Below are 12,002 nucleotides of genomic sequence, written 5' to 3'. Positions count from 1 at the left end.
GCCAAGTAAATAATCCAGCTGCCTGGGTAATGAAACTTCCATAAAAATCTCTGAGGACTGGGTCCAGAGAGCTTCCAGGTTGGTGAACACACGGAGGTGCTGGGAGAAAGCAGGGAAGCTCTGATCTCTGCCCTCATACCTTTCCCTTTGCACCTCTTCCATCCACCTGTTTCTGAGTTATATCCTTTAGCAATAAAGCTGTAGTGTCATAAGTAAAATATTTTCCCAAGTTCTCTGGGTCGTTCTGCTTAATAGTAAATTAATCATTCCCGAGGAGCGGCTTATGGAAGGTGCTCTAGCCAGCTGGTCAGAAGCACAGGAGACAACTGGACTTGGGGCTGGCAGTAAAGGGCGACGGGAGGCAGCCTCACGGGACTGAGCCCTTAACCTGTGGGATCTGACGTTATCCTCACATAGCGTCAGAACTGCTTTAAACTGGAAGACACCCAACTAGTGTTGCAGAGGACTGTGTGGAAGGAAAAAAAAACCCCAGACCTTTGGTGACCAAAAATGAAGTGTTTTGTGTGAGTAATAAAAGAGAGACACAAGAATAATTTTTCCTTTATACAACACTGATGTCTTTTGCAAAGATTTTTCTGCCAGTTTTGATGGTAGTTAATTTTTTTAAACCTCATTTTTAGGTGAATCCCACTAAAAGAGTAAAAAAATAACTGCCCATTAAAGTTAGTCTAGATGTGACAATGTGTGACTCATCTAAATTGAGGAAACTGATTTATTCAATTGATTTTATTCAGTAAAACTACAAATCTTCATAATGATGAAAGCAGGACGTAAAAGTCAAGCTTGTCTTGATTTCTGTACCAATCTACAAACCAATCTGTATCCTAATGCAACAGAAGATAAGGACACAGAACTATAAGCAGAAAACAAGGAATACATATCACATACTAGTAGGTAACCCAAGGCAGGTAATTTACACTGCAGCCTAAATTCCCCTGAGCTCTAATCGGATCATAAACCTTTATTTCCATTCTCACGAAGCTGAACTTCTGACAATTAGAAGACAGACTGAATTCTATCTTTATGCAAAGAAACTTAAGCAAGGTCACCTTACACCTACGGCCCTCTGGGCAAACATTCTTAGGAAGAATACATTAATCTCACACATATTTATCTGCTTAAACTTAATTTGATTCTATATTCAGTGCAACTCATCACAAATCATGTAAAGACAATGTATGATAACCAAAGAATATGGAAAACGGAAGAAAGCTTAACAAAGAACTATTTCAAGTCCTAACAAACACACTTACAGTAACAAAATGGGGTAGATTATTTTCTTCAGCTGTTTTGTATTCTTGTAGCAGACAACAGTGCCACAGAGTAGAAAACTTAGACCCTGTTCTTTTGCCTAGAAGAATGTACAGTTGTGACCTGAGCCATCTACAGTGACTGAGAACAACCTACTGTTGTGGGAAAGGCTGTGATGAGCTTCGGCCAGTAGCAGGGCTGAAGATATTCCATGCGATGCTAAAGTGGTTCTTTCTATGTGCATCTGCATTGCTCCTCAACAGGAGACTTGCTCCCTAAGACTGTGTATGTTCTAATGTTCTAATCTCTATGTCAAAAAAGTCCCAGAAATCATTTTCCACAGAGCATATTCATATGGAAGGTTATATCAGTCTTTAGTTCCTCTGAAGCACTAGTCCACGATTAAACTTTTTACGAAGAAATGCTCAGAAATAGAGAGATCAGAATTAGGGTTCTCTTTCACCCTTATGGCCGTGCATTCATTTCGTGACTTTTCATTTTTAAAAGAAAAGTGCTGCTGAGATGGAAATCATCTCAATAAATGCATGGCCAGTCATTACAAAAAAAAAGTCTCAATTCTGGTGAATTCAGCATCACTTCTAGAGTCATTGGTGCAGAACGGCTTTTGCCTCTGCGTTAACAATGAGAGAGAACAGGGTATTACATGAACCAGGAGAGAAGAAACCCACAACAGAAAACCTTCAGCAGTGCTTGCTCTACAGCACTGCAGTCACATTCACAATACTCAAATCAAGATCTGTATCATGAAGAAGCTCTGCGTTTATTGCCGACTTATCTTTGTTAGCTGCATCTTACAAAACAACCATTCCCTCACCAAAAAGAAACAAAAGAGTTTAGGAGGAAACTAAGGTTTTTCTTTTTAAGGTGATACAACTTTGAAGGTTCAAAGATGAAGCTGTTCAGTTTCTACCACGGAACAGACTAATTTTAATGAAACACTACTTGCGTATGTTAGACAGAATTGAAAACATATTTCCTAAGTCATTAGTGATACTATATACTTCAAAATATATGTTCATTTATTTTAAACTTGTTTTCATTTCTTTCTCTATTTGATATAATGAAACAGAGTAAGCAATAAAGTCCATTTTTGGAATCTCTTATTGTTTAAATATTTAGTTTTCCATTTAGTTGGGATGGAGAAGGGAATGGCAACCCACTTCAGTATTCTTGCCTGGAGAATCCCACGGACAGAGGAGCCTGGTGGACTGCAATCCATGGGGTCACAAGGGGTCGGACACGACTGAGTGACTAGCAATTTTAGTCAGAAATGCTATAGGCTTGAAAAAGACGTTAATAGTTTTCCCTATGTGGAGATGGCTTGAGAACCAAAAACCTTTAAACTTCCAAAGACAGCAGAGGTTTCCATGAAGAAGTTCACCAACTTCCCAGCACACTCCTGAGTCAGACCTCCATTCACAGCCTAACTCTCCCACAGTGTTTTACGTTTAAGAGCTCAACTCAGGAATTCCTATCGCTAGCCACAGAATCTTAGAAGAAATATCGGAAGCTTAGTCCAATTCCCAACTGGAGTCATGGAGCTTTTTTCCTACAAGAGGCATGATGTGTGGTTCTCCAGCCTTTGCTGGATCGCCCAAGGCAGCCTACCTCAACACTGGACAGTTCTATTGTGGAATCTGTTCTTACATTCTGCTAGTGTCATATTCCTGAAAGTGAAGGTGAAAGTGAAGTCAGTCGTGTCCGATTCTTTGCGACCCCATGGACTGGAGCCTACCAGGCTCCTCCATCCATGGAATTTTCCAGGCAAGAGTACTGGAGTGGGTTGCCATTTCCTTCTCCAGGGGATCTTCCCAACCCAGGGATTGAACCCAGGTCTCCCCCATTGCAAGCAGATTCTTTACCAACTGAGCCACAAGGGAGGCCCAACATAATACACAGGAACAATTATATAAAATATGAAAATATAAGAGGCAAAGTAAAACGTGTGGGTCAGCAAAATAATTTGGAGGCTACTATTCTCCATAGTTTGGAGAAGGCAACGGCACCCCACTCCAGTACTCTTGCCTGGTGAATCCCATGGACAGAGGAGCCTGGTGGGCTGCAGTCCATGGGGTCACTAGGAGTCAGACATGACTGAGCAACTTCACTTTCACGCCTTGGAGAAGGAAATGGCAACCCACTCCAGTATTCTTGCCTGGAGGATCCCAGGGACGGGGGAGCCTGATGGGCTGCCGTCTATGGGGTCGCACAGAGTTGGACATGACTGAAGCGACTTAGCAGCATTCTCCATAGTTAATAACCTTCCCTTTATTTTTTTAAAAAATTTAGGTCACAGGAGGCCTACTATATGATTATGAATCTTCAACAGATATTAAATACTCATAAACAGTGTAGCATCAACCACATATAAATAAATGTTCAGCATCAGACTCCAAGGGCACCCAAATAATAGAGTGAAAGGCAAAAGAGTCCAGAAGTGGTGGCAAAGAAATGGGACTATCCAGCTCTCCATCACGCTTACTCCATGCATGTGGCAACCATGTACACAGACACACACACACACATGTACACACAAACATACACCCACACCCAGAAGGGGGATAAAGACCTGTGAGCCTATCTTTCATTATCCTTCCAACCTAAATCTAAAAACTGAATCTAATTTGACTAAATTTATCCACCTCTAACTGGAGGAGGAAATGGCAACCCACTCCAGTATTCTTGCCTGAAAAAATCCTACGGACAGAGAAGCCTGGTGGGCTATAGTCCTTGGGGTCACAGACAGTCAGACATGACTGAGTGACTGAGCATGAGCACTTAAAGGCCTAAGCTGGATTCTCCAGAATCTTAATATTCAAAGTGACCCCCAGAACATATCAAGCCCATTTCAATTAACATTTAAAATATAGTTATCCTTGAAATTAGTTTTCAAGTATAGTACTGTTTAGAAAACACTATCAAAATCCTTATTATACAGAAGTAGAAAATACTCTAAGTTTTTAAAGAAAATGTTCAGGTTGCCACAAGGAGTACCCTAAAAACAAGGCAAGGAAATGAAGAATGAGTCTTTGAGAAACTGCTCTATCTAGGACCTTTAAAAAAGGCAAGCAATTTAAATTAAATTAGGTTTTCATAGGCTCCCCTAGTAGCTTAGATGGTAAAGCATCTGCCTGCAATACAGGAGACCCGAGTTCGATCCCTGGGTTGGGAAGATCCCCTGAAGAAGGAAATGGCAACCCACTCCAGTATTCTTGCCTGGAGAATTTAATGGACAGAAAAGCCTGGCAGGCTACAGTCCATGGGGCCACAAAGAGCTGGACACGACTGAGTGACTAACACACACAGGTTTTCAAGGCACACTGTCTATCTTCTGGTTATTTAAAACCAAAACCACCTTGCTGACCAAAGTAAAAATCCTGAAGCTATTTACTAACTACAAGACATTATGCAAAAGTTCAGAATTTGTGCCAACATTTGTTAAAAGTTAGTTCCAAGACCAAGTTGGTAATTAAAAATAAGACTTTGGGATTATTATGACGGTTAACCAAGAAACTTTGTTTAAAATACACTGCAGCCAGTAAGAATCACAAACCTAATGCAGAAAAATTAGCCATTTCATTAAACACTCTCAGCAGTACCAGAAGGTATCAGCAGAGGGCCTCTAGAAACAGTGGTACGCAAGCTTTCTAAAAACATCTTTCCCAAGTAAACCATGACATGAATTACTTCCCTGGTAGTGATATTTGCCAAAAAGAAAGTATAAGTTCAAATTAATTTGTCAACATCTGGTTAAGACTCTAGCTCAGAAATTAAATCTGGGAATTTCTCTTAAACTAAAATAATTCACCCCCAAACAAAGAAAGCAATATTCAAATGTCAAATACTGCTTTTCAGGTTACCACTCTGCACTGTAGGACCAAACTTTTCTAACAGTTTAAACAAAAGTGCCAGCTCTTCAGAATATTATTTTTTAAAAAAAACCGTTTGATATCTATTGTTGTTCAGTCACTAAGTCATGGCTTACTGTTTGCAGCATGCCAGGCTTCCCTGTCCTTCACTATCTCCCGGAGCTTGCTCAAACTCATGTCCATTAAGTTGGTGATGCCATGCAAACATCTCATCCTCTGTTGTCCCCTTCTCCTCCTGCCCTCAAGACATCTAAGATCATACAATCACAAATATGATAGAAAAGCAACATGTGCTATCTTACTGTAAGTAAATTAGGGCCCTACTGAACCAGGCAGATCCATATCACTTCTGATTTCCTAAGAAACTCTGTTATAATTTCAGAGGCTTCCTTTATCCCAGTAGGCTGAAAATTCTATTATTTGGAGTTGGGAAGTAATTTTTTTTAAAGATAAAACAAAGTTCACTAGCAAAGTCTTATAACATTCTTAAAATTAGTGGGCATCTGTATTTTTAAAGCACTATCAACAAAAATTTCAACTGTTCTGAATTAAATTCTATGACTTTCACCAGGTGAAAATCAAAGATATGAAAAAGATTGCAAAAAGGAAAAGAAACTTCAAACTAGAGTTAAATATATTAAAAGAAGCATATCGGATCTTAGAATCAGAAAAGTGATAGGGACTTCCCTGGCGATCCAGTGGCTAAGACTCTGGGCTTCCAATGCAGGAGGCCTGGGTTTGATTCCTGGTCAGGGAACTAGATCCCATGCTGCAACTAAGACCTGGAGCAATGAAATAAATAAACGAGAAAAGCGATAGCTAAGCTCTCGTAACCACATGTGGAAACTGTATTCTGTTTTGGAGACTATAATTTAAGAAGAACACCGAAGAACTAGAACAACCAAGAGCTGATGGACCAGTATGACCAAGTATTCAAAATGACGATGTGAGAACACCCCAGCGCTTGCTCCAGCAGCACATATACTGAAATTGGAACACAGAGTATAGTAACGCGGGCCCTGCACAGGGATGATACTCAAATTCCTGAAGCACTCCGTATTTTTCATGGGCCTCTAGGGTCCTTAGTGAATTGTTTAAAACACAGATTTACATCTGTGACTGCCAAGGATCTTCCTGATTTGCAGTTTCCTGATGGAGCCCAGGGAGACTCCAAATTCATCTAGCATCCCAGAATCTCACTGCTAGAAGGCCATTCTTTAGGTCAGTTTTCTCTTTGAGCTACCTCCAGGCATTACTGATGGCTACAAGATTAGTTTTGGCAAGACCCACAACAGCAAAGGGTAGTAGTCAGAAGGATGACTTTTGTTACTCATCTGTAAAAGATGACCAGAGTTGTTTAAAAGTAGTAACAGAAGAAACCAAACAAGAGTAGTGGGAAAATCAGCCTCTGTCACTGCTCACATTCAAAAAGCTTATTTAAGTTATTTTGAAAAAAGAAAAACTTTGTCCCCCTTTCTTGTCCCCTACTTGATCACAACAATCATGTTCTTCAATTCTGACATACAAACAGGATAGAAAGACAAGAAAGCTGAACATGGAATCAGAAGGGACCCAGGGTCCCTAGTATCACAGTTATTACCTCAGGCTGTTTTTCCAACATTTTTGGATCTGTAAAATGAGGAGCTTGCTTAGGCTTAGCCCATAGCCTTAATAGTCTTTGCGTTTTTGCTAATCACCTGGCAATAGCCAGCGATCTTTTGGCTGAAAATCATTTGTGTTGCAAGGGGCTCATTTTGTAATCAAGGTTTCTAAATTCTTAGCTTCCTCATTACAATGATATTGAAATCTGTGTCAGGGCTCTTTACCCCAGTAAGATGTTACTGTGATAAAATAAAATGTAGTTGCCAGTTCTATTGCTCAGTCAGTAAAGAATCCACCTGCAATGCAGAAGACCTGGGTTGGAAAGATCTCCTGGAGGAGGAAATGGCAACCTACTCCAGTATTCTTGCGGGGGAAACCCCACGGACAGAGGAGCCTGGTGAGCTACAGTCCATGGGGTCACAAGAATCGGACACAACTTTGCGACTAAACTACCACCAACAAATATTTTACTTGATCTTTGGCTAAAGATATATTTTTGTAATATATAAACCAACAAATCCTTGCTAATTCTTTTTACAAAGAGATTTGTCCAAAGACTGATTTTTGAAATCAAACATCTTTTACATATTTTAAAGGATTCTATTTAGGAAATAAGATGCTTTCAAAGTCAAACCATAGATAAAATGAGAGACACTAATGCCTAATAAATACATGCTGATCCTGAAGTATGAAATCTGGTCTGCTCCCACTGACTGACGAAATCACAGGTCATGATGATGTAACACTGAAACAAGTCAAATATTAACAAATACTTACTAAAGCTAATACTTACAAACTAACTAAACAAATACTTACAATATTTTGCTAACTTGCCAAAGCTGCCTATCTTTCTTTAGATAAAATGCTGCATTATGATCATTGAAGAAAAACCAATCTGTTCCAGTAATCATCTTCTATCATACATGATCCTGGTCTGTCCTTCTATTTATCTACCTATGAGTCTTTGGGAAGCTAATAGTCACAAGACAAATTCTTGTAACAATGTTCTGGATTAAAAAAAAATAAAAAAGAGTAGTGGACTTTGGGGGCCAAAATTCTCCCTCCCTCTTAAGACTGAAGGTTACTGATAAAGTACTCAAATCCTCTGTGAATAAAAGGGGAAAGCAGAAGGTATAGGCACATACTATGTTCCTTTAGAGGTCTAATTACTCTAAGGTCTCTATATATTTTGTAATATAAAGGAAAAGGAGGTTAAATTCAACTTAAAGAGTGAACTTGCCTTTGCATTATGTTGAGCCTTCGTCACAGAAGGAATACAACTCAGATGTTAAAAATAAAACCAAATAAAACTTGGAGAGGCATCCTTATGATGATAACTGTGCATGGTAAGTCTGCCAAGGTCAAGAACATCCTAGCTACACCTTCAATTCCACTCTTAGGACAACCACATTAAAAGTTAGTGTAAGATCATTAAGGATAATAAAGGCATCTTGCGGGTCACCACAGAAATATACTGCATTAGAACAAACATACACATTCTGGACCTCCTTGTGGCTCAGCTGGTAAAGAATCCACCTGCAAAGAGGGAGACCTGGGTTGGATCCCTGGGTTGGGAAGATCTCCTGGAGAAGGGAAAGGCTACCACGCCAGTATTCTGGCCTGGAGAATTTAATGGACTGTATAGTCCATGGGGTTGCAAAGAGTCAGACATGACTGAGTGACTTTCCCTTCATTTCACACATTCTAGACCTCTGAGTTAGGGTCAATAGCCTAAAAGTTACTTTCTTTGGCATATGAGTTTTGTTCTATAAAGTACCTTTACTAGAGAACAACTGAAAAGTCAAAACACATCTTCATCTCTGATTTATTCCTACTTTCCCATCCGGGATCGTTTCCTTGATAGTGTCAGCTACCAAACTGACACTAAATACACAAACGAGAAAGATCTCTATTGGTTTTCATTTAAAAAATACAATTGTCAATGTTTTTGTTTTTAGGAAAACAGACATTATTTTACTACTTCTCCCAAGCAGACTTTAGGACTTTCAATTTTATCTTTAATTATTTTTAAAAGTATTTATTTATTCATTTATTTGGTTGCACTGGGTCTCAGCTGTGGCATATGGGATTAGTTACAGCATATGGGATCCAGTTCCCTGACCTGGGATTGAACCCAGACCCCAGTGCATTTGAACCCTGGAGTTCCAGCCACTGGACCACCAGGGAAGTCACTTTATTTATTTATTTTTTAAAAAATTTTTAATTGGAGGATAATTGCTTTACAATTTGTGTTGGTTTCGGCCATACAACAATATCTCTATTTTTAATTCTAACATTGTCAGTAAATTCTACCCACTCTTCTATTGTCAATTCCATTTCCACAGTTACCAATTCAGTTCAGTACTTTAAAAAGAGCGCCTATTACTACTACGTATGATAGTCACTACTCAGTCCAGCCCACATCCTAACAATTCCCTGAACTAGTGACTTCTCAAGGTATAATTCCTTCATTACTAATGGCCTGTCACAGTAGGAGTCATCTCCTCACTTCCGCCTACTTCTCCTGGTCTAGGGGTACCACCTTGTGGTCAGCAACAGAAATTATCCTTCCCATCACCTCGTTTCTTTCCCCTTTGGTAGAACATTACACCTAGGCTTTCTGGTTTTGCACACGGCTCAGTTAACTCAATCTTACAAACCTCCCTTTCTTTTGAACAGAGTAGAATGCCATCATGCAGTAATTTACTGCAGAGGGTAGTGTTCCTTATTTATAAACCCTGGGAAATTCACATACTCTAAGTCTACAAGCTATTTGTTACTGAATGAGAAAGAATGGGTTTTAGTCTACACCTTTGACAAGGCCAGTTGACATGACTATTTTTTAAAAAGCTACATATAAACACAGTAAATTTACTAAAAAAACAAAACAAAACAAAACACAGTAGGCCCCAAATGGAGTCTCTTATGCTAATTCTTGTAACATCAAACTGAGAACTAAACTACAGTTTTTTGCCTCTCCCAGAAATGGACTCAAACCAGCCAACCAGGAACTGCTGATTAGCATTAGTTAGGTAACCCTTGCCATCCTCTGTGAGGACAGTAACCTAGCAATAACCAACACACTTTTTGGACGAGTGTAACTTCCTTGTTCCTGCTCCCTTCTGCCTAGAAGTCTTTTTCTCTGTACAGCTCTTCAGAGTTCGTTTCTATTTGGCTCAGACTGAATGCTGCCCAATCCATGAATCATCAAATAAAGTCAATAAGCTCTTGACTTGGTTCAATTTCGTTTTTTTGAAAGGTACTAACACTTAGACCATACAACCTAAGTTTAAATAAGACATACAGATCAAATTCTCACTAGTTAAGAACTGTTTCAAGTATTGCTCCTCACCCATCAGGCATGGCAGACAGGTGGCTACAGCTTACGGCCTTGACGTACATTATCATTTTCTCCCCTTTAACAATGCCAAAAAAAATCCAACTTCCGTAACATTTCCTCATAGTACAGGCCCTTGGGACCTTACCCTTTGCTGTTCCCTCAGGTCTCCCTTCAGAGGTTTGGTCTGCTCCCTCGCATCCTCCAGGTCTTCGCTTGTATATCAGTGAGGTCTTCCCTGATCACTCTGCTTAAAACTTCCCTCCCTAGAAATCCTTATCCTCTTACGCAACTGTCATATCATGCACTTTACTTATATGTTTTGTTAAACTTCTCCAGAGCAAATATTTTTGTTTGTTTGTTTCACTCATACATTCTCAGTGCCTAAGACTGTGGTGGGCAAAGTATGGGCCGAGGCCCAGACACTGTTCACCAGTCAAACCCCGGCATGCCCATTCATTTACATAGTATGGGTGACTGATGTCATGCTCCGACACAGCTGAGTAGTTGCAAGACAGACCATATGGTGGAAAATACAATGACTACTTACAGAAAAAGTGTGCAGATCCCTAACCTAAAACAATGGTAGGTCAAACACTCAGTGGAACAACTACCAAGCAAACAAACACGGGGGGAAATGTCTCCGATCCCACGGTATTTTATAAAGATGTAACGGAAGAGTGTCTATACTGAGATATCACTATGAAGCTCTCCCCAGGCTGGCCACCTGTGACCCCTCTGAGGCCATCTTGTACTACTGTCCCCCCTCACTCAGCTTTTCCATACTGGTCTTGCTATTCCCTGGACACGTCAGGTAGGGAATGTCAGCTCCTACCCTGGAGTTATTTCATCCGCCTGAGTACTTATCCCCCAGAAAGCCAGCCTCATGACTAATTTCTTCATCTCCTCAAGTCTTCACTCAAACGTTACCTTCTCAGTGAGGCTTACCTTACCTTATACTGCAACTCCCCTCCCCTCTGTATACACCCCTAATCTCTTTCTTTCTCTAATTTTGCTCTTTTCTTCCCATAATACTCACCACACTTCATCGTAACATATTAATCATTTTTATATCTACTGTATGTTATCTCCTTCAATACAGAGTAAGCCTCCATAACAGCACATATGTTTGCCTGTTTCGTTTTCTGGTGTATTCTAACTACCTAGAAAACTGCCTAGTACATAGTTGGTATTTAATAAGTATTGATGAATAATTAAATGAAAGATTACTCCATTTCAAAAACTTCTCTGCATACACTCTCAAACTCCCTAACTAGATATTGTTTCTTGCTCCCTATCTATTTACTTCTAATTCATCAAACCAATAATTCAAGGGCCAAAGTATTGGATGTGTGCTCAGTCGCTCTGTCGTATCTGACTCTTCGACCCCATGGACTGTTAGCCCTCGAGATTCTTCTGTCCATGGGATTCTCCAGGCAAGAATATTGGAGTTGGTTGCCATTTCCTCCTCCAGGGGATCTTCCTGACTCAGGGATCGATCCTGCACCTCCTGCAATGGCAGGCAGATTCTCTACCACTGACCCACGTAGTGAAGCCCAAACTATTGGCATGAGGAGTAAGACACACCCCCGCCCTTAGGTAATTCTTCTTTCCGCTCCCACCGTCTCGTCTTTGATCCAAACTACTGTCATCTCTCTGGACACGACAGCCTTCCAGCTCATCTATCTGCATCCCACCTGAACCCAGTCTAATCTACTCTTCACACCATAAACACAGTGATATTTTCTAATCATAAAGGTGCAACTGTCCCCTTTGCTTAAAATGCTTTGATATTACTCATTCCTCTTAAATGGAGAAAAACTCCTGAACACTGTCTGCAAACCTCTGTATGAACTCCTTCCTCTCTCTCTCTCCAGCCTTACCCTCTGTGTGCTTGCATG

The 12,002-nt window shown here is 40.2% G+C and overlaps 1 protein-coding gene and 1 non-coding gene across 13 annotated transcripts in view; one reads left to right on the top strand and one right to left on the bottom strand.

Moving 5' to 3' along the window:
* The window catches only part of TMCC1 (transmembrane and coiled-coil domain family 1), a 155,650-nt gene that overhangs the window by 96,135 nt on the left and 47,513 nt on the right, over nucleotides 1-12,002 (bottom strand). The window lies entirely within an intron of this gene.
* On the top strand, nucleotides 6,123-6,226 carry LOC139178751 (U6 spliceosomal RNA). The gene has a single exon (XR_011563243.1). It is a non-coding gene; the product is annotated as a U6 spliceosomal RNA (small nuclear RNA).

The sequence above is a fragment of the Bos indicus genome, chromosome 22 (genome assembly GCF_029378745.1).
Source record: "Bos indicus isolate NIAB-ARS_2022 breed Sahiwal x Tharparkar chromosome 22, NIAB-ARS_B.indTharparkar_mat_pri_1.0, whole genome shotgun sequence".
In the NCBI taxonomy this organism is placed as follows: Eukaryota; Metazoa; Chordata; class Mammalia; order Artiodactyla; family Bovidae; genus Bos; species Bos indicus.
Note: the sequence above shows the minus strand (reverse complement) of the source record. Positions and strands in the feature narration are given on the sequence as shown.